The sequence below is a fragment of the Sphaeramia orbicularis genome, chromosome 21 (genome assembly GCF_902148855.1).
Source record: "Sphaeramia orbicularis chromosome 21, fSphaOr1.1, whole genome shotgun sequence".
Taxonomy (NCBI): domain Eukaryota; kingdom Metazoa; phylum Chordata; class Actinopteri; order Kurtiformes; family Apogonidae; genus Sphaeramia; species Sphaeramia orbicularis.
The window spans coordinates 56101572-56124671 of NC_043977.1; the positions used below are offsets into that span (position 1 = coordinate 56101572).

The 23100-nt window shown below is 38.5% G+C and overlaps 1 protein-coding gene across 3 annotated transcripts in view; it reads right to left on the reverse strand.

Moving 5' to 3' along the window:
- Nucleotides 1–22815, reverse strand: part of ptpn4a (protein tyrosine phosphatase non-receptor type 4a) — a 145873-nt gene extending 123058 nt beyond the window's left edge. For 2 of the 3 annotated variants that reach the window (XM_030124502.1, XM_030124500.1), the window contains exon 1: nucleotides 22282–22814. The gene's annotated coding sequence lies outside the window, so the exon portion shown is untranslated. Of the gene's footprint in view, nucleotides 1–22281 lie in introns of all 3 variants that reach the window. The other variant, XM_030124501.1, reaches the window with a different exon arrangement.
- Between the last annotated feature and the right edge of the window lie 285 nt (nucleotides 22816–23100).

Genomic DNA, 23100 nt, shown 5'->3' on the forward strand with positions numbered 1-23100 from the left:
CAACAAAAATGGATATCTGAACATAAAATATAATAGATTTATTCTTAACAAAGACCAGTGACCAGGCATCAGTCCAGTTCTCCAATAACATGTATAGACCTCTAACAGACAGTACAACGATCATTATACATTTTATATATATATATATATATATCCGATATATACACTATACAACAGAACAGTCATCAACCAAACCAATCATCTGTGTTGTGTTAAGGGTGCACGTATCACCAAACACACTTTGTGGTCAACATAAGTAAAACGTATCATTTGGTTTTCTTGAGAAGCCATTAGAATTTCAACAATAAAAAAAGAATCGAATTAGGCAGCATAAAGCCCTTTAATGCTCATCATGTGAAAGCAGCTTTAGAGTTGCACTGATCCAACAGCTGAACAGGTCTGACAGCAACAGGCATTAAATGAAATCTCCAGTTACTAGAATACTACAACAAACTCGGATCCTAATTATGTGTTAGTCCAGGGAATGGCTCATACATTAGCCTTTGCCCATCTGATTCACTCTGACTGGTCTCTATTCGGTCAAAGGACGCTACTGTTAAAACACTTGGGATGATTAGAGCCATGGGTGTTTGTGTGCACATCTGAACGGTAAACTTAAAGATCTATGTTACTGTGGTGCTTCTTCCCTCAAATTTGGCAAAAACAAAAACTCGATATTGCAGCAGCTAGGCATCCCATCACACCATGTCAGTGCGCTGTACATGACATATTTGGTGTGTTTTCTTTAGAAAAGGCTGCTGCTGCGGTTGTCATTTTTATGTCAACTCTACACCTCCTATTAAAAGAGTGTATGACCTAAAAGAGTCAGCTTTATTCACATTTGTACAGGTGCGTTTTTCTACCGCAGGAACTTCAGGGTATTTAGGGGTTGTATTTGCAGGAAGGTTATCTCATTTCACCTCTCGGCTGCAGTGTCTCCACTGCAGAGTCAGACCCACTGCCAACTCAATCAGTTGTGATCATTACACGACCGATTTGACCATAGAATGAAAGCAGTGCCTGCACATCTGCATCGCTCCACTTATCATACATTAGTCTTTCCACTGTAAAATCAATCTCCAGAATCCTACAATTTACTACTTGCCTTCTGCAAGACTTCAAAAATGCTGCTCATTTCCTGCTCCAGGTCCACCCAATCAGCATCAAGCTTGTGATCCACTAACAAATCCAATTTGGTTGCAAATACAGAGAAAACAAACTCATTCACAATGTCTAAAGTATCCACACATCCACGCAAAGCGTAATTTTTTACAAACACGCGGACTCCGCATATGCGGTGTCACACAATAGACTGCTTTACGAGAAGTCTTCACATCAACCTGTTTTAAATGTGAAATTGGTACACTCAACAATTAAACTTCAAATGGTCATGGACAGTGCACATGGAGTCCATGCCGCTCACAGTATGCCCAACCCTGTGGGAGCCTTTCCCATCTAAACGTAGCCTCAGTCAAGTCACCACTGGATGTCCGGTTTTGATCCAGTTCGGCTGACAGAGGCGAACTCCTCACCCTGGCTGTACAAGACTGATCTTGGTAAGTAGTCAGTTAGTTAGAAAACAAATACATTACTTAGACACAAACAGTCAGAGAGATAACAGATTGGTTGATGGATAAAATAGCAAGCTAGCCAGCTGCTAAATAACAATAATAATAATAATAATAATAATAATAATAATAATAATAATAATAATGAAAAGAATGAACAAAATGAACAACTACACACTACAACTACAGTTGCTACAGTTGCTGGGGTTTGTGCGCGGGTCGGCCGGTTTCCCTCTTACTTATGCAATAAGGAAGTAAATACAGGGCGGTGCAGTCCGTGCTGCGTGTACCTCAAAATGGATACGTGCAAAGTCAAAGTGAAGCTCATCTGTGTCTCCCACTGTTGTGAAGCTCATTTACCTTTTCCCTACCTCCTGACACTTTGCAAACTTTTATTTGAGGGGGCAGGATGTTTGTTTATGGGGGCATTAAACCTGTTAGAAGAAGCCATATTTATGCAGAAGTAGCAGTCCCAGCACCAACATCATCAACACAAACCAGTCTTCTGAAGCTGAGCAGTGCAGACTTTAAAGTTGTCCAACAGAAATTCAAAGACTTTTAAATAATGTTGTACAGTGTAAATCTGGATTAACATGTTGCAATTATGTAAATATTCTGTTAAATAACTGATGTATAATAAATACTTGTATTAAACATATTTGCCTTGTTTTCTAGAGACACTGGTCCTTACATCTTAATAGGATCAAGAATTGAAACCGTGTCACTATGCCCACTGAAACTGTGTTACTTTAAATCAGTGTCAACAAGTCCAGAAGTTTCCAATATTTTCCCAAAATTTTTACATCAGTGTAGCTTAAGATGTTATTTAACACATCACACGCAAATTTAAGTGAATTTCCTCTGGGAACTGCCTGTTAAGCACTTTGGCGTAAACCTGGTCAAAACCAGTGACATGTTGATGAAATGTCACCGAGCACATTTTAAAATATTTTCGTCAAAAATTTTATTTTATGCAATCATCATTCTTACCATGTTGAAGTACTTACAAATACCTACTGAAATATGTAACACACAGTGATAAGGGTTATACATGTACAAAGTTAGAACCCATTTAACACCAAACATGTAACCATGTCACTGCTTGACCTGACCCAAATACAAAAACAGAACGTGTGCGCACCTGAAAACCCTCGGCCTAACTTATCAGGCGCACTACTGCCCCCAGTGACCTGACTTATCAGTGCATTGCAAAGTTTTTGGACAGACGGACGAACAGATAACCAACTGATGACAATACCCTGTGGCCAGTTTGGCCAAGGGTACTTTAGCACAAACTGTTTCTCACCAATTCTGCTTCAGCACCGGCCATTTAAGTTTCAAAAGAGCTTAAAGAGCTTGTTGAGATGTATTATACTGCTTAAGATGCGAGTGTGTGGGAGTGTTTGGGGATGTCTCTGTAGCACTGGTTGTATGAAGAGGTGAAGATGAAGAGATGGAAGTGGGTGGAACACATTGTGGTTGGTAAACAGGGCCAAAACAGGAAAGCGTGGGCCCACCTGACAATCTCATCGGAGCCAGTCACCTTGTTGCAGATAAGGTTACCTTCTGCTGAAATGTACTGAGACAGCAATTTGAGGCTTTTGGGGTTTTTTTCTACATATCTTGAGGTGCTAAAATACACAAATTTCTTTTGATTAATCTTCTACATGCACAGCTCAGACAGCTGCTACAAAACCACAGCACCGACTTTTTAATTAAGTCAATTTATTTCTGTTGTGATGATCTGAGCTGATGCATCATCATAATCCTGATGTAGCAGTGACAGTCATGTAGAAATCATGCAAAACACCTCTTGGATGTTTGCTCTTGAAGGACAAAAATGGTTTAGTTGTAAACCAGAGGTAATGTAAGCAGACCAACATAATTTATGTATTTGTGGTAAAAAGCATCTACACATCCAGCCCAATAAACACCAACCTCAAACCAGCCTGAAAGAAAAAATGAAAATGGTGTTCTGATTAGAGATGTAACGATTAGAGATTTTGGTGCTGCGATTATTGTCAGAGAAATAATCGCGGTTTCATAATTACTTCAGTTATTTTACACAAATTCATTTCACGACAGTACTTATTAGGGCTGTCACTTTATTCAACCTTTGAACATTCATTCAAGCATGAAAAGTTCAAATTTGAGCTGTAATTACCTGTTCGAATCTCGGCTGTAGTCTCTACAGGCACATCAGACTATTTTATGCAGTTTGCCTTGGGATCAAACAGTGTTTACTGCATCAATTCACAAGTGAACCCTCCCGAAGCTTGTATGACAGTCTGAACTGCTGAAGAAGAATGGCCTTACTCTACCAAAGCTATGCAGCCAGATTGTTGTAAATGGGTTGTGCAATGGTAGCCTGAAGGTGCACAGATAGTGGTAGTGAACGCAAACTCTATGGAAACGAAAGTGAGCTCACATCAAAAATATATTTACAGACAAGACAATTCAGAAATACGTCTGTCCTCCACAGCGAACCTTCACTGGGCGAAATTTGCTGTGCACTTTGTCGTGTCTGAACATAACATTACGCTTCAATGACGTTATGCATCCGGGCCAGGCTCATTTGCTAGCAAAGTTGCTTTCGTTCTGTGCAGGAAGCGTATATTGGCTTGTCTTTGGTTCCACTCTTAATCTACTGTACTTTATTTATGTACATTTTACTATATCAACTGCAGTGAATGCGGCCGAACATACCGGAGAAACTTCCCTAAACAGTGTCATACATATCTAACAGCACATCCCAGAATACCTTGCACAGATGTCTCTTAAAGTGACAGAACCATTTTCTGTTTTACCAACATTACAAATACATTACATTACAAATTGATTCGGCAAGGGAGCAAGAAGTTGAGTGTTAGAAACATGCAGAGAAATGACTTTGGAAACAAAGTCCTAACTTTGTCACTGACTATGTGAGGCACGTGTTCTGAAACTTATTTGATAAATAAATAATAAAGCTTATTGAATTGTACTGCATATTTTTCTTACCAGAATGAATGTGTTGAATCAGAATGTGCTTAATCGCTCTGTATCGTGGTTTGGGTGTGAATACTATCGTATCGCATCGTGAGGTGCCACACACGTAGCTTTAATATATTGGATCGGAGATGCTGTATCAAGATGCGTATCACATCAGACTTACAACTAAGATTCCCACCCCTAATCTACAAACCCCTGCCCTCCAGGGCACCACATACAACCTGAAATTTCTTGAGAAAAATAAGTGCAATTTACTAATTTAACAATATAACTCCAAATGTTTCTCTTTCTTTTCATGCAAAAAAATAAAAGTGCAATTTTAACAATATTATGCCTCATTTTCACATGTGCATTACATTTTACATAGCACAGTGGATCTACAAATACACAAAACATTTAGTATCAGGCATTATATGATTAAAATTACACTTATTTTTCATAAGAACTTTTAGGTTGTTCATGGTTTTAGATTATTCGCCTATTTTATAAAAGGATAGTTTGCAAATGTAAACAATTTCATCATGTAATTTTACTTATTTACACTAAAACAAAGAGAAAAATTTGGAGTTGTCATCATCTATAGGTTATTATGCTATTATTTTCCACTTTTCAATCAAATTGAGCTGTAGGTGACCCCTTGATTGTTAATATCCTCAGTGTAATTTCTGCATTTCACAAATTCATCCCACGAGCCAGATTGCTCCCTTTGGTCAGCTGGTTTTGGTCCACGAGCCATCTGTTTGGCACCCCTGACTTATATGATAGATCAGTAATAAGCTTATTTAGTTATTTATTTTATAAAGGGCAAGCTAGGATGTAGAGCCCCACCGATCAATCACCCCCCCAGTCTTATTAACTATTCACCCCCACACACACTCATGTCCGTCTGCTTTCTGTCTACCTCACAATTTCGTTCTGCAGACAAGCCTGGGTATTAACAGTGTAGGGGAGACCAGGGACACTTGTAACACAGGTCAGTTGTAACACTTGCAATTGCTCCAATCAGGAACAACTTAGGACTCACCTAACTCACTCTGCACATGCTCAGTTTAGTCCTTAGTCCACATAGGAAGTTGTAGTGCCGTGATGCAGACACATCAAAATTTGTGAGGGAAAACATAATTTTGTGGCAAGTAATATTTTTTGCTCTAATTATTTTTGTGATTACATAGCTTGCTTTGTAGTTGGACTCATTAAAGGTAGGTGGGCTCTACTAGGATGTGATTTCTTTAATATGCTCTTTTTCTTCATGAGGTTCATGGGTCTAATTCAGCTATTACTTCAAGTCTACTCTCAGTGTTAGCCTACAGTAACAGACCCGACAATGATACCGTTAATCAGCATCATTTGTATGGCAGTTAATGGTCGACTCAAATTACTGTACCATGACAGCACTAACAGTGGGCCTTAGATAAAAGCATCTAACAAATGTCAAGGTATGTCCTGTTGCTAGCAGCTTCTATGTGGCAGAAAAAGCTATGAGAGAGCAACCATGAGTCAGCCTGAGGCCCCTGCCTCACACTGAAATCAGAGAAACCACAAGAATGTAACAGCTTCTGTTATTATCCCTCCCTGCTGCTTCGCTGCCTGGTCAGCTACCCCGGAAAAAAAAAAAAAACACACACACACACACGTTCTCATGTTCTCTCCGTCATCTCATTCTCCTTCTGACAAACACACATGCTCTGATTCTCTCAGGGTATGCCTGACCATTCTGCTCTCATTCTTTTTCTACTCACAGTTGCTATATATACACACTACACACAGAGGGACCTGACGGTGCAAAAAATCACAAATGCAGTAAAAAAAAAAAAAAAAAGACCCAAAGGGAAACCCAAAGGCTATCAGCCAAACATGGACATGACCGTACACAAAAGCAGAAAGAACCGATGCAAGAGGTAGAGCTGTTCACTCTGCTCAATGCATGGAACTGACAATAAACCAGTCCACAGTAGGACAAGGACTATACCCACTAGGTCTGTATGTACATGTGTCCACAACTGAAACCTGTCCTGTGTTGTCCTGTCTGCTGGTCTAATCCTCACAACCTGGACATTACAATGTGTACAGTTAAACAACCTAAAATATAATTAATATATCTGCGGATATCTCATGGTACAGTGCCACGGCAAAACCTTACCAGCGGAAACACTGTATAAACAACTTACAATGGAACCAACATACGACTATTAAAATGATCCTGGCATGTGTCACAATAAGCACGTGCACGGTTACCAACTGAAACGCGTGCATGCACCCCCTGACCAAACCATGCGCATGAATCTTATTTCTTGGTTGGTTTCCACAGTCGGTGATGAACATCCAAAACTCTTAGTCATTCTGGAAATAGTAAGAAACAAGAAAGCACTCCGAGAGCGCAGACCTCCACCAAGACAGATCTGTGCTCCCCCCCCCCCCCCCCCCCCGATCACCACCTAAATTTAATCATTTCTTCCTTGAGCCAGTATCAACATTTCCTGAAAATTACATGAAAACCCATCCATAACTTTTTGAGTTATCTTGTTAACAAACAAACAAACACACAAACAAACAAACAAACATGCACGCAAGCAAACACACAAAGTAAAGCGATCACAACACCTCCTGGTGGAGGTAAAAATACATCACCAACTGAGCGGTAGGGGTAGTGGTACAGAAATTTTGGTTCGGTATGTTTTCAATACAAGGATCTTCAGTTCGATACATTTTCAATACGTTTTCAGTACACTGGGGGGGGGGGGGGTGTAAGGGATGTAGGGGGTGCAACAAAAAACTGAAAGTGAAACTTAACACGCTTTGAAAGTCCAACCTGGTTTCTGTGCCTCTGTTGTACTCTCTGTTGTTTACCCCACCCTCCTTATTGGGGGCGGGGGGCAGCGCTGAGACTTCACGTACATGTACATGTATGCTACATATATTAGTTCGGCACACCTCCATATTGTATCGAAGGCCCATCCAGTGCACCTTCACTCCCCTACTGAGCAGTGAGTGAGCACTGACACTCATCTGTCACCACCATGTCTGACATTTGTTTTCCGTCTCTGTATGGGTCATTTGGCCTCCTGAGTCCAGTAACGGTTGCCTACATAGGTCTGGCTGTAGGCTGATAGTGGAGGGACTTAGACTTAACAGATTAACACTAGGGTGGATGCTTTTAAATGACTGCATGATAATTAAATCAGACCAAGCAATGTAAAGAGATTTCCACAAAAACATTCTGATTTGTCAAGATAAATTGCCATTTTACCCTAACCCAATTTCAGGAAAATGTAGGGCTAGTGAGTGATGACGAGCTGGGATATAATGCTAGATTATAGCTCAGGGGGATGTGAGGCAGGCTGGGCTGACTGGAATATAGGATGGATTAAGAAAGCATCATAAAGACATTAAGGGATTAACATGAGCACTGATGATCACTGGGAAAGGGATGGGCATCAGATAAACTGAAAAGTTGACACAAGACGTAAGGAGTCAAAGTAAAAATGTAATTCCAAGATGCAAATTTTAAACAGACTCAAGTCCTGACCCATGAGAACTGATTTCAGAACAATAAAGAACGTGTGTCACAGGTGAAAGGCTATTTTTTGATCTTCTTTTATTGTGCTATGAGCCACAAATATGATGTTTTTCGATTAAGATGTAATTGAAAAATAGTGCAGTGCCATCTAGTTCAGTGTGAAACAGATCATCACACATAACACCCAAATGATAAAATGGCAGTTTAAAGATAAGGCCTATTGTGAACTGGGCTGGGATAGTTTGACATTTTAACCTATGAAGACCCAAGCATCCATCACTGACCAAAACCATCTACTGATCTAAAACGCTTAATACATGGTGATCCACTAATCCTATCAATACATGTAAATAACTGGTGTAAAATCCAGTTTGTCATCTTTTCAAATTCATCAGATATGACCCATCTGGATGTTCAGAGGCTCCATAGTGAGCATGGAAACACTGTCATCTTCTACAACATTGATCCATAAGAAAAACCCATAAAGTTTGATAAATGACAGTGGATGGACACACTTGGATTATGTTCAGTTATTGATATATTTTCTAAAAAAGTAACTTCATCAGTTTTCTCTGTTTCTGATAGGACAACCCTCAACTTTACTCTGAGATTTTATGAACATCTACATGATCAGTAGGGCTGTGTATTGGCAAGAATCGGGCGATACGATACAAATCACAATACTAGGATCACGATACAATATATCACAATACATCATGATACTGTTAAAAAAGCAATTTTTTGTTTGTTTGTTTGTTTTTAAATTATTATTTCCTTGAAGAACTGAATTACACCAGAAATATGCACAAATACTAAACACATTTTTATCTGATCACAACAGGACCTGATGCTATATCACAAAATTTTCCTGTGTTAAAATTTAAATTCTGTTTTACAGACATTACAGTTCAAGATCCTGTTCAAATGTCCATATTCTATTAGTTTAGAACTAACATCAGAACATTATTTTAGTTCAGTCCCAACAAAGGAACTAACATCTGCCTCTCAGACAGTAAAAGGTGCTTTTAATATGCTTCAAATAACCATTATTTAATAAAACAGTGTTAAATAATAATAAATAAGATATAAACAATAAAGAAAAACAAAAAAGAACCTCCGCCATACCTGCATTTGAATAAAGACCTAAAAATATTGATACAGTAGTTTTTAATATCAATACAGTATTGTGAAATGAAATATCGCGATATATTGCATAACCGATATTTTCTAACACCCCTAATGACCAGTAAATTAAATATAAGAAAATACCTGATTTTCACTAAGAAACACAAAAATACAGAGGATATCATAATAAACAGTGATAAATAACTTAAGAAATGTTAAAGGACAGAAAAATCCATTTGGGAACTGCCACAAACGTAGCACTGGGTTTTTATGGGTTAAACCACAGGTGTCAAACATGTGGCCCAGCCCGGGGGTCAAAACCGGCCCGCCAAGGGGTCCAGTCCGGCCCCTCAGATGAATTTGTGAAATGCAAAAATTATAATGAAGATATTAACAGTCAAGGATGTGAAAATGATTTTAGGTCAATTCAATCTAAAGTGGGTCAGACCAGTAAAATACTATCATAACAACCTATAAATGATGAAAAAACGCAAATTTCCGTCTTTTTTTTTTGTTTAAAAAAAAAGTAAAATTACACAAAAATGTTTATATTTACAGACTATCCTTTAACAAAAAATGTGAATAACCTGAACAAATATGAACTTTCTTAAGAGACGTATGTAGAATTGTACCAATATTCTGCCTGTTACTAAAGGTTTTGTGTATTTGTAGATCCACTGTGATCTGTAAGTTGTAATGCACATGTGTAAATGATAAACTAAGGGATAATATTGTTAACATTGCACTTATTTTTCTACAGAATTTTCATGTTGTTCATATTTGTTCATGTTATGTTCAATTACAGTTCGTAGATGTAAACATTTTCATTGCAAAATTTTACTTTTTTCACTCAAAAACAGAGAAAACTTTGGTGTTGACATTATTTATAAGTTCTTAACCTATTATTTATATTATTTTACTGGTTCGGCCCACTTCAGATCAAATTTAACTGAATGTGGCCCCTGAACTAAAATGAGTGACACCCATGGGTTAAACAGTGGGTTCTCACATAAAACTTCTGGAGGAATCAATAGAATCATAACATTTAAGGCAGTGACATAAAAGTACTGATGTTTGATACCGGGCCTGACTCACGGCCACTTTCACAGGAAAAATCTATCCCCATGTTATGACAGAGTAAACCCTGGAGATTGTACCTACACATCTCTTCTCTCTACCTACAAAATAGGAATCCTCCTCCTCTGTCGGTGTGAGCCCAACCCCCACCTTCATAGCCCTCAGGTATGTAAGTACAGCTGGCTCCTCACAGCTATGTTCCGCTGCATGTTTTGGCTTGTCCTTTACTTAGCTATCGTCTCCCCCAGAATACCTTTACACAGTGACACATGCTCATTTGTACACATTTGCACATGCAGGCCAGCCTCCCTAACTTTGAGATGTGCTCAGCAGAGTGGACACTGGCCTTCACTTCCTCAGGTCAAACAGCTGCTTTAACTGAGACCTGAATACCTCTGTGGGTCAAAGGGCACAGTTACTTATGAACACAGGGGTCAGAGCCAGAAATGGATCCTCATTCCACTGGATTCCTGTCACGAGGACTGATTGTTTTGGATCTCAGGCAGAGATGAAATGACTCACTGGAAATGGAGAACAGTGTTTACAGTAGAATGAACACTGCCAGGATGACAGATGATAGTGAGCATTTCTGAGTATAAATGACAGCAAAATGTAAATATAGAGTATAAACCAGAACTGCAGCTATGGATTATTTTTGTAATCAATTAATCTATTGATTATTTTCTTAGATTAGATAAAACAATTATTTGAATAGGTAAAACTAGCAAAGCACTCAGAGAGCGCAGACCTCCGCCAAGGCAGATCAGCACCATTTCCTTGAAGAACTGAATTACACCAGAAATCTGCACAAATACTAAACACATTTTTACTTGATCACAACAGGATCTAATGCTATATCATGAAATGTTCCTGTGTTAAAATTTTAACTATATTTTACAGACATTACAGTTTAAGATCCTATTCAAATGTTCATATTCTATTAGTTCAGAACTAACATCGGAACATTATTTTAGTTCAATCCCAACAAAGGAACTAACATTATTTAATAAAAGAGTGTTAAATAAGAATAAATAAAATATAAACAAAAAACAAAAATTAACCTCCACGATATCTGCATTTGAATAAATACCTAAAGATATCGATACAGTACTTTTTAATATCGATACAGTATTGTGAAATGAAATATCGCGATATATTGCAGAACCGATATTTCCTTACACCCCTAACACTGGTCTACAATTTTTTAGAAATGATTTGCTTCAGACATTAAATGTGCCAAATGTTACATATTTTAATAAGATTAATTGGAAAATAAATGACAAAAGTGCTGGTTTGCTCATGTTCTCAAGGTATATGATTAAGTGTTATTACACATATATATTGGTTTATGTACATTTATATAATAGTTTTATAAATCTTCCACTAAATAGAACCTGTAAAGTGAATGTATTCTAATGTGCAGACGGTGTTTTGAAGTAGATCTTGTAGCTCTGAGACAAATATTCCTTTTGAGTCAAACCCATTCTCTCGTTAATTCTTGAGTTGCACATTTTGACCCAAGGCTGTATCTTGGAACGTTCAGCCAACCAGCATTTTTGACTGGATTTTTCTTCATCAGTGACTCTCATGTGGTAAAATTTCATTACTTTTATTCTGGAAGCATTTTCCTTGTAGACCAGTGTAACTGGCATCAGCCAATAATTTTGCAGTGGGTGAATTCCTACTGATATTAACGATTGCCTTTATCTGTGTGAATATTGATAGGTTTTTTTCAGAGCCCCATCCTCACCAACTGTCTGTTGAAAAGCTACGCCATCACAAAGCTGTCACACGGTGATAAGCTCCATTCAGACAGGGTTCCACTTGTCCAATGGTGACCGTGTACATCAGCCTCTAGTTGTACTGCCCTTTGCGGTGTGTTTTTGTGTGACCCTTGACAGGGTTACTTCTGGAACATGAACAGTTTACTCAGTCAAACCTAGTTTTATCAGCTGCTTGTTATACTTGGAGATCAGCGGTGGTGATTCTATATCCAACACAAGGAACGCTGTAAAAACCCATTAGTACTGCTCTATTTATGTCATAGTGCCTCCAAGTTCTGCATTGTCAGGCTTGTTTTCTATGGAAGTAAATCTGTCTCATCAGATTTTGAATTATAAAAACCATTGAATTTCTAGCACTGATTTTTTTTTTGCACTGAAATTAAGTATCTGAATTTTTTTGCACTGAAATTAAGTTATCTGAATTTTTTTTTTTTTGCACTGAAATTAAGTAACTGAATTTTTTTTTTTTTTTGCACTGAAATTAAGTATCTGAATTTTTTATCTCTCAATTTTACTAGGTTCATAGATTTAGAATTTTAAAAATTCAGATGCAAAAAATTCAGAAGCAAAAAATTCAGATCACACATCCGGGACACCAAGGATAAGCTATGATTCTATCTCAAGTCGAACCACCAGCCAGTCAATCAAATTATGTTAGGTTGGTCATGTGACACTGAAAAAATTCTGATACTTAATTTCAGTGCAAAAAAATTCAGTGCTAAAAATTCAGTGGCTGTTACAATTCAAAGTCTGATGAGAGAGATTTACTTCCATAGTTTTCTGTCCACATTGTTTGGATTGTAATCTCCAACACTATCCTGTTTGAGACAAAACTACTTGGATCTTTTCTCTTTGCCTTTTTTTTTTGTTGGTTCTGCAGCTGTGCATCAGTCACTAAATGTCCATGGGGGCTACAGGTTAGAGAGGGAAAGCCAAAGCCACATGAGTGGTGATATTTAGTTACAAAGGGAGGGTGTGTCGCTTCACATGAGCTTGATCTCCATGAACAGCACATACGTGAACCTGCCTTAACCTTTGTCAACTTTAAATCACAGCCTGAGGACAAGACTGAGCCTGTCCTTTAGATAACCTTTAACCCATGCATCATTCTAGAGACACCAAGACTGAAGTTTAGGTGCAGGCACACACTAGTATTAATCAGCTGATACTGGTGCTTAGTCATATCTTATACCTTTATCGCTACACCTTGGTGTAATTTAAGATTTGCATGTCCATGAAGATTCATGGATGAAAGTAATTTTCAGGCCATTTAATGATGATGATCATCTAATTTCACCATGGTTGATCCACAGACGGCTTGTTTTATTGTGAAGTGAGCTTCACCTCTATTTACATCCAGACACAGACATCACTTAGCAGCACATACTCGAGATTTATTGATGGCATGTGGTTTAGCCAAAAATAAAGCCCTTAAAAGTGGGTTACTGTGTAGACAATGTGTTTAATCGGGGGTTGGGTCAAAAAGATATTTAAAAAAATGTTTTTAAATCACAGCTTGGGTCGGATTGCGGGTCTATTGTCCACGGGTACGGATTGGACATGACAAAAAAAAGTGGGTAGCGGGTCTGGTTGCGGTACTCAGCTTTGCGGGTGGGGGTTTAGAAAAGCGGACCCATGCAGGACTCTGGGTGCTGGTGCCTTCTGCCATGTTTTCAAAGGCAAACATTGCAAACTGCATGCGCGCCTCGAGTGCTGCTGCTGCTTCTCCAGGAAATTAGCAGTATCACTGGGAGTTTTTCAAAGTGCAGTAATCAAACACTGTTTTAGTTAGGGATGTCCCTATCCGATCCAAAGATCGGTATTGGCTGATGATCTGGCATTTTTTAGAAGATTGGATCAGATTTAGTCATGAGATCGGGCCGATGTAACAGTGCACTCACCATTACGGTTGGGGGGCCTTCGATACCAAACAGAGGTGTACTGAACGAATACATGTGGTCTATGTGAAGAACACAAACACTCAGGAAGCAGGGTGGACGCAAGCAGAACCCATGTGCAGGGTTTCCTCTGTATAACAGAAGCCAGGTCGGACGTTAGAAGAATGTTAAGTTTCACTGTCGGATTTGGTATGTTGCAGCTCTGAGGCACAAACGAGTCCACAGTTTCCTTTATAGCAAAAAGTTTTTTTGTTTTTTTTTTTAATTCAAGTTGGTAAAATGAAGTGAACCTGCTCCTCGTCTCCTTCCTTCTGGTTCCACAGGAAACACCATAATCAACAATGATACTGGATCGTTACTGGGTGTCAACCGATATGCAAGGCCCCAGCATTGGCATCAGAACTAAAAAAGTCGGATTGGTGCATCCCTAGGCAGTACCTCTACTTGGTGTAGTTTGTGATTCTAGATGCACAGCTGGCAAAGAATGGTGAGCAACTTGACTATCAGTGGCTCTGCTTCCAACTCTTCTCTTCCCTGGTGTAGACAGTACTGTAAGCTTTCCAAAAGGCCTATAATGGAACGGGCATGGAGCCGGTCCTGTTGGTTAAACATGAGCAGGCTGCTCTTTGACTGGCCTGTCACCAACAGTCAGCATGGCCTCACTCAAAAAAGGAGGAGCTAATGAAGCATCTTAAAAGTAACAAACACAGGCACAGCTCATTAAGCTAACATTAAGTAAAAGACTTGCCTTACATACAAAAACCAAACCTACGGTGACAGTGATGACTAATGCCAAGGCCTTTTCACTACTGCTGGATCAAAATTCAGGATACATAAATGCTAGCATCTCTGAAGCCTGATAATCTAAGCAGCCTGCAGCACTAAGCCAGCAGTCCCCCTTCCAACACTGTCTGTTAACACCCATACTGAGCTGTCAGCACTACTGGGCACCATGCTGAGCAGCGGGTGTGCCTTCAGACATGACGCAAACCAGACATAAGGTGTCAGACAAACGTATAGAGAAAAAACAGCAGCAGAACAGTAGAGGATCACGGTAAAGGGATAGAGAGAGAAAGTAAAATGTTAGGAAGACAAAAAGATGGACAGACAGACAGCAAAAAGATAAACAGCTGCCATCTCAGCCTTTTTACCATCGTGTGAACAATGGATGATCTTTGACAACTTTACTTTCAGGGGCTTTATCACAAAGTTGTTGTCTTTATGCATCTTCTAGCAGCTCTCTTATATCCAACTTCGGAACAACTTCAGATGGAACAAACAAACAACTTGGTGATGATCCAGTCGACATGTGCATCACATTAAGAGTCCGTGTCAGAAAACAGTGGAATCCATGTTTATGAAATGAAGCTTCGATTCAGAAAAATTGCCACAGATTTTTTTTTTTTATCAATTATAGTCAAATAATCAATTTGTTGTTTTAGCTCTAGTTAAGACTCTCCATTTTGGTTTCTCATAGTTTTAATCAATAATTTTGCCAATTTAATAGTGCATAGTTATGGTAAGGTCACTGCAGCTACAGTCACAGTGGTTCCGTTCAGTACTGTTATACTCTACGGCAGGGGTGACAAACTCATTTTAGTTCAGTTTCACATTCAGCTAAATTTGATCTGAAATGGGCCGAACCAGTAAAATAATAACATAATAATATATAAATAATATCAACTCTATGTTTTAGAGCGAAAAAGCAAATTTACATAATGAAAAGGTTTATATCTGTAACCTATCTTTCAAAAGATGTGAAGACCATGAACAATCTGAAAAAATAAGTGTAATTATAACAACATTATGCCTCAGTTTATCATTTACATATGTACACTATAACGTACAGATCACAGTGGATCTACAAATACACAAATACATTTAATAACAGACAGAATCTTGTTAAAATTGTACTTACTTCTCTTTCAGGTTTCATATTCGTATTTGTTCAGGTTATTCACAGTTTTGCGAAATTATATTTTGTTTTAGTGTAAATACATGAAAATATTTACATTCACAAAGAGAAAAATGTGGAGTTGTCATTATTTATATGTTATTATGATAGTATTTGACTGAATCCTGCCCACTTGAGATTGAATTGGTCTGAATGTGGAACCTGAACTAAAAGGATTGATAATATCTTAGTGGAATTTTTGCATTTCACAAATTCATTCCAAGGGCCGGACTGGACCCTTTGGCGGGCCGGATTTGGGCCCCGGGTAGCATGTTTGACACCTGTGCTCTATGGAGTTAGACTGGTTTGGACAGAACTTAATTTAATACTGCTTTTAACCTTTTTCTGTATGAATGACAAAGTGAAAGAAGACAAATGAAAAAAGCAAAACCTAATACAAACTTCGGTGTTACAGGATATATGATTTCACATCTGCACTCTGTCAACTGCTCAATGTGAACAAGTTACTTGATATTACCCAGTGGCCCCCCCGTGGGACACCCCTTAAACCTGTTAGCACTACCACACCTGTGCCTCTGCTATCAGTCTCCCCATTCTACTTTAATGACATTTCACTCTATGATCCAGGCTTGAATTGTCCACTACTGGGACAGCAGGTTCAGGTGTGTTTATCAGGTCAAGTATGGCCATTGCCAGAGGCATTTTAATCTGCACCAGCTGAGTCAGTTTCCTCTTCAAACACAAAAACTCTCCAAGTTCACATATGGCAAAATCAAAGATGTTTTAAGATCAGCCACTAAAAAAACCTGACAAATAAAGACTGTTTTATTAGTGAATGTTGGCCCAGAACATGTTTCACATATCAGGCATCTGTACTCTGACTGATTTTCAACCGGTCCAGAGTAGGGATGTAACGATTACCGGTATAACAATAAACCGCGGTAAAATTGCCAACAGTTAGTATTACCGTTTAAATTCAAATTATCATGATAACCGTGTTTGATCACTGCACTTTTAAGGGAAAAAAACCCTATGTAAAGATCTGCTTTTATATCAAATATTTGAGTATAGTTTTAATTTATTACAATTTGGATTTTCTATACCTAATATTTGGAACCAATATTCACTTTTAAAGTCTTTGAAAAGGTTCGTTAAGCACCTGTGTGTTATTTATGCAATAAAGTATATACATTTTTCAAATCTGATTTTTTTTTTGTGTGTGTGTTTTCTGGCCTTTTATGTTGATACAGTAGGTTAAAGTGAAAAAAATAATGGACAGATGATATAAACGAAGTTATGCTGAAAAAAAAGATCCCAAACATGGGTATAGTAAACATTTGTTTATATAGTATATCAAGACAAAATCGAAAGTATGGAAAAACGGCCAAAACAGACTCAGACCCGTAAGGGTTAATATTTTAATGTTTCTGCCAAGAGAAGGTACATTGTGCCTATTATTTTATTTTTTTAATACAACTCGGTTAAATTATTTCAGTGTGTGCATAAGTACTTTTTGAAAATTTTGAGCATAATTTCAATAATACCACGATATTAATGATAACCGTGATAATTTTGGTCACAATAACCATGATATGAAATTTTCATATCGTTACATCCCTAGTCCAGCGTATCATTTTGGCGTTCACAGGAGTGCTATTGGTTCTGGGAGAATACTGGATGGCCTTTTATAGCTCATATGACAACAAGCAGCTGTAAAGATTATAGTCTTTGAATAATATCTTAAGACTAGGGATGCACTATAACTATTAGCACCAAATAATTATTGGTACGACATTGGAAAAAAATGACGTTAATCAGATAATTAAAGTTTTCACCGATAAATAGAGCCCATAATAATAATCAAAATTGCTTAGATTTCATGCATTTCCAAATAGACTCTGGGCTGGCTCACTTCTGGTGTGAACATAACCAGCCTTCAGCTGAAACAAATCAAGGAACCATGCACCTTTTTGTGCTTGACAAGCCACCATAGCAACGTGGCATTGTGGGTAACCAACAAAACTGGAAGTAGTTGAGCCACATGGGTAGCCAGAGCTAACAGCAGCAGCCATGAGCCGTGGACAGACGTGGAGCAACGAGGAGATTGAATGTCTCACTGACATTTGGTCAACGGTCACACAGGATCTCCATGTTTGTTTTCATCAACACCTGCCGTCCGATTCACCCCGCCGCCAACTTTTCTGTCCAATGCCAGCGCAGTTTATCCCATAATATTAACAGGATTTAATCTGTCTGCAACACTGGTCTTTGTAAGAAACCAGTTGAAGAAAAAGAATGATGGAGATTGTGTTGTCACAGCTACAAATCCAACAGTGCAAAAATACCATTTTCCATGGCTGCATGCAAACAGAAATATAATTGGAATGTTTTCCAACCATGGAACACAGTCTTTTTTTGAATAGGGCTAGAAACTGGAATATTTTGCACATGCATAGTTGGTAGCCATGTTTCTACAAAATGATGTGACTTTGAAGCAAAATTTTAAAAAGTCAGGAAAAGAAAATGCAAATAATGTGTATTTCCATAAGCAAATAGGTTGCAATATAGTCAATGCAACACATGAGGTAAGAGGCAGAGTATTTCATTTTGTTCTCTCTATGCAAATTGGACCTGTGCTGCCAGTTATCTTCTTATGGTTTATGGATATATACAAGTAGATGCAGGGGCGCAATCAGCTGATCAGTCATGTGACTTAACGTTCTTAAAGCTTCCATCTCCCATTATGTCCATTAACTCTAATTAGTAGTTAAACTACACCTTCAATAGATGACTACACAATTAAAGCTGCAATGCTTGATTTTTAAAACATTTTAATGTAAACAGGCAAAAAAAAATCCATAGTTAGCCTACTTTTCAGGCTGTAGAAAATCTTACCCATGACACAGATTTTGTCCAATCACAGGCATTTTCAAACAGATGAGGGTTTAATACGTGACTGACAGCCATAATTACAATCAGTGATTAAATTCCATCAGATGTGTGAATATGCCTGTGCTGATCAACTCTATGTCTAAAAAAGTGCATAAAGCGTGAAATGAAAATGGTAATTTGCAATTAGATTTAATATTTTGATTTGGACTAAAAAGAGATAGCTGCAGGGGGAAGGCGTGCATTTTTAAATTGTGGTGTATTTTTCCTCAACTGATTTCAGATCCTGTAGCTTAAAAGGTGTAACTGTAGTTTATTTCTCTCTACCTGCACTTGGCAACAAGACCAACATAAACATGTGATGAAAATGTGATCAGCTAGTAGGCCTAAGTCTTCAACAAACCCCTTTCAGATGTGTCTAATACAAATTAATCCTTCTTAACACTGCTTTAGTGCATAATATGGTCGATATCATCAGGCTCGAATGGTGCTCCAAATAAAATGTCCAACATGGAAGGCCTAATTCCTAATATAAGTAGTTCAGCAGTTCAACCATCAGCCTCAGAGAAGGATTCCCGTATGTATTCAGGTCAACAGCAAAGACTCCGATGTGACAAGTCCTGTGTATGGTTCCTACAAAATCACAAATGTTCTCTGTCCTAGAGCTGAAATGATTAATCAGTTAATAGACTTGAATCGATTAAAACAGTTTTATTACAATTTACCCGCATCGGAGCTTCATGTCCTTAATTTTGCTGCCACTGAACATTGGTTCCACTGTTGTTTTTCACACAGACGCTTATTGTGAAGTACATGATGCCAGGAACAACACAAAGCTGTAGGTTAGTTCCAACTTAAGTTGTAACTAACATTTTTTGTTACAACTTCCAAATATTTTATTTGTCTTTCTCCAGTGATTTAACAGCATTCATTATAACATTATCCTTTGCATTTTTCAGTGAAAATCTGGTATTTTTCCAGTATTTAATTCACTGATCATGTTGAAAATGTAGCTCAGAGTAAATTTAAAGGTTATTATATGAAAATGGAGAAAACTGAAGAAAAAGTGACTTTCAAAGCAAAATATATCAATAAATGAACATAAACCAAGTGTGTCCATCCACTGTCATTAATCCACCTGTATGGGTTTTACTAGTGAATCAATGTTGTCGATCACAGGTGTCAAACATGCGGCCCGGGGGCCAAATCTGGCCCGCCAAAGGTTCCATTACGGCCCCACAGGATGAAAGTGCAAAAATGAACCTGAACAGTCAAGGTTGTCAAAATCATTTTGGTTCAGGTTCCACATACAGACCAATGCGATCGACAGTAAAAATAACAACACAATAACCCATAAATAATGACAACTACAAATTTTCTTTGTGAAAAATTATGTGGAAAAAATTTCAGTGAAAAAAATAAGATTACACTGTGGAAATATTAACACTTAAAAACCTATTCTTTCACAACAAAATGCAAATAAATACATAAATAAAAACAAAGATGAACAACCTGAAATGTGCAATTTTAACAATATTCTGCCCATTAGTAAATGTTTTGTGCATTTATAGATCCACTGTGATCTGTAGTTATGTTAATAAGAGATGTAATATTGTAGAAATTGTTCAAATTTTAGTTCCAAACTCCAAAATTTTAACAATATGCCTGGTACCAAATGTTTATGTAACATTGTGTGTAATGTACATGTATAAATAATAAGTCGAGGCATAATATTGTTAAAATTGCACTAACTTCTCTAATGAAATTTCTGTTTTTTCAGGTTATTCACATCTTTTTTTGTAAAATGTAAATATTTTCATAATTTAATTGGAGGTTTTTTGTACTAAAACAAAAAGAAAAACTTGGATTTGTCATTTTTTATAGGTTATTATGTCATTATTTTACTGGTCTGGCCCGCTTGAGATCAAATTGGGTTAAATATGGCCCCTGAACCAAAATGAGTTTGACATCTGTGTTGTAGAAGTCGATGGTCTTTCCACGTTCACTTTGGAGTCTCTGAACGTCCAAATGGGTCATATCTGATGACTGTGAAAAGATGATGAACTGCATTTTACACCAATTATTTGCATGTATTGACAGGATTAGTGGATCAACAGGTATTAAGCGGTTTAGCTCAGTAGATGGTTTCAGTGGGTGGAGGATGTTTGGGACTTTATGAATTAACTCCTTTGAAGAAAATGACCAATAGATTAATCAATTACAAAAACAATCCATAGCTGCAGCTCTACTCTGCACTTGATAAAAACATGCCAAATTACAAAAAAATGGGAAAGTGGGGCTGATACCCCTAGTGTTTTAACAGGTAAACCCTGCTGTCAGTGACAAACTGAGACCCCATTCAGATCTAATTAAATCCACTTAATAGAGACAGAGACAAAAAAAAAAAAAAAGTCGTCGAGGAGTGGGAGAGGACAGAGGACTGGATAAACAGGACAGAACAGGGTCCATATGATGGTAACAGCGGCAGCAGACTGGCAAACAGCAGGGAGCACAGGAACCGACTGCGACCCAAAAGATGTGGCATGGATGGGGAAGGATTACGTCATCGAAAAAAAGGAGGACGAACCCTTCTATCATGACTTAACACCATATAAACAGCTCCAACAGCGACACACACACACACACCACTGATTACGACGAAATAAAAAACGAAAATATGGACACACCACCTTTGAAAAAAAAAACATCAGGTTGAGTCGCTCCTCCATAAGGAGCCCACTGAGCTGTGACATTTCTAGAATGTGACACGTCCCTGAACGCATCTCAAACAAACGCCACTTCGCCGGTAATTTAGCTTTAGAATTACGACCTCCCCCCAGCACCAGCACCACCACCATAACCGTAACCACACAGGCTTTAACTGCATCTGTATTCTAGCTCTACTATCCGGTAAAAGCAACATATATATCTTCTGCAGACGACGCCAATACAAGTGTAAAATTAAAAATCAGTCAGTAAAAGCTCCCACGATAAAGGAATGCCGTGAATGCAGCAATTAACGCCAACTGGTCTCTGTCAAAATGGGTTATCGTACATTATTGTGTGAGGAAACCGTTATTAGCTGTCTGTTTACTGATTCTAATGCTCCAAGAAGGCTGAACAAAGTTTCATTGAAGCGACAATAAAGCGTAAAATGGATAAATATACTGCGCACACAGGGATTAGCCACTGTTTCGCAGTACGGGTCCGGGTATTGAATGGGCTAACACGGCTAGCTAACGAACAAGCTACATATAACCACTATACAGAAAGGTTACTGAATAATATTTTAGCTAGCCATATATTGATATTCGCCTTTAAAACACAGCAGTATAATTACAAAAGCGGGCCCGCTAAATTGAGTAGTAGTGTTATTTCGCAACATTAGCCGCTTTAGCTTTGCACAGTGCAACTTGGGTAAAAAAAAAAAAAAAAAAAAGTGACAGCGCTAAGCTAGCAAACGTCAGCTGGCAGACAGAAGAAGCTGGTGGCCTGTGAATGAGCGTCTTTCTCTTACCGTCATAAACTGCTCCAGGGGCGTCCAGTTTTTAAGGAATAGAATATTTGCTGTATGAGAAACTGTTTTGTCTCGGGGGGGCAATCCAGCCCGAACATCCAAAATCAGTTCGCCCGTTGCCAGTGAGAACCGAGCATCATCCTCAGGTCGGTCTGCATTCGTACTGGGAGTCCGGCGCTGCCTCACACACATCCACCCAGCAGAGAGGGGCCTCCTCCGGGCTCGACCATGCGACTGGCTCGGCGACGACGGATAATCCACAAAACAGAAGCCCCCGCAGTCACCATTGGTTTAGACCCAGAGAAGAACAGCAGTCATTTCACCTCGGTTTGTGTATAATCCCAGTGCACGCGCCGAAAGACAAGGAAATGCGTTCGGTCGGAGAGCAGCCGGAGGTGGACTTCAGACCGAAAAAAAAAACACACACACACACAGAAATGGTACGGTTGCGTTTGGGACTTTTTCACAACAGAAGCCCGTCCGTTGTTGTCAGCACTCCCGCAGCTGCTTTGCCCGCCTGCCTTGCAGCACAGCAGCGCTATCAGCAAAGCGACGTCATGACGCAAAGGAGGACGTACAGGGGGGCGGGGCCGGAGGGTAGGAGGCGCGAGGTTTGGATCAGAGTAAAGAGTATGGAAGGAAATGTGTGTCATTAGATTTGGAAAAATAAAAGCTGTTGAAGTTCTAGCACTGAGTTTTTGCACTGAAATTAAGTATCTGATTTTTTTTTTTTTTGCACTGAAATTAAGTATCTGATTTTTTTTTTTTTGCACTGAAATTAAGTATCTGATTTTTTTTTTTTTGCACTGAAATTAAGTA